Consider the following 1,143-nt stretch of genomic DNA (forward strand, 5'->3'; position numbering starts at 1 on the left):
GCCCTGGTCATACCAGCTGTCAGGGGCTCCGCAGGGCCACCAGCAGTCAGGGTAGCTCCTGAGCTCTGCCACAGGACCTACAGTTACAGGAGTCAGGCACCTGGGACAAGGTCCTTGGTGCTCCAGGTGGATGGGACACCTGTCGTCCGGAGGCACAGGACCTTGTGTCGTCTAGAGCCTGGGGTCTCCAACACCAGAATCCAACAGTGATGTCACTTACCTACCTGTGTGTGCATGCACGTAGGTGATGGCAAAGGTGTGCTCTCACAAGGTCCTGGCAGCTGGTAGAAACAATGTGTGATCATGTCTCTGTTCCCAGTCAGGCTCTGGCACAGATGTGTGCAGGTTACCATGTATGTGCTTATCCACTAGGGCAAGAGACACATATGTGTGACCACAGATAGCACGTCATGAATGAGGAGGCGTGATAGTGTGAGCAAGGAATCTGAGCTGACACTGCCCAGTCCCCAGTACCTGTGAGGACCAGGTAGAAGCTCACATTTACTCCCCCAGTGCCTGGAGGCTGGAGCCCAGGCTGCTTCTGAATCACACCAGCACCAGGCCCACCGTCCAGCCCGGGTGAACCCACCATGGCTATATCTCAGGTCCGGGCCTCCTTCCTATTTGGGGGAGCCATCTTCAGCTTCTGCCTGGCTCCCCCTGCTGCTCAACAGGAAAACAGGGTTCCTGGCCAGTCCCTCTGGCCACCTCCCATAGAGGGTCACAGTAGAGTGAGATGCCCTCAGAGGGGCTTGGCTGCCTGGCCATCTGCTCTCATGGCCGTGGTGCCTCTTCCCAACTTCTCACTGCCCATCCCTGCCACCCCTGCCCATGCTGGGAACAGGAGCATGGGGCAGACGCTAAGCTCCCATCCCACCCCTTCCTATACCAGACAGGGATGCCCAGAGAAGGGGATTCCTTGTCTGAGGTCACATGACAACCAAATTCTAGAGTTGGGCCCCTTTCCTCCCAGCCATGGTCTGTTAGGATGGGAGGGGTCTGGGAAGCCCATCACCCACAGGCTAACACCTCCTGTTAACGGCCCACCAGGGTATGTAAATATCTTTTTTTCTACCATGTCAGAATATTTTTTTCCTCACTCCTGACAATGCAAAAATGGTCTTCAAAGCACATAAAAAGCAC

The sequence above is a fragment of the Cricetulus griseus genome, chromosome 2 (assembly GCF_003668045.3).
Source record: "Cricetulus griseus strain 17A/GY chromosome 2, alternate assembly CriGri-PICRH-1.0, whole genome shotgun sequence".
NCBI lineage: Eukaryota > Metazoa > Chordata > Mammalia > Rodentia > Cricetidae > Cricetulus > Cricetulus griseus.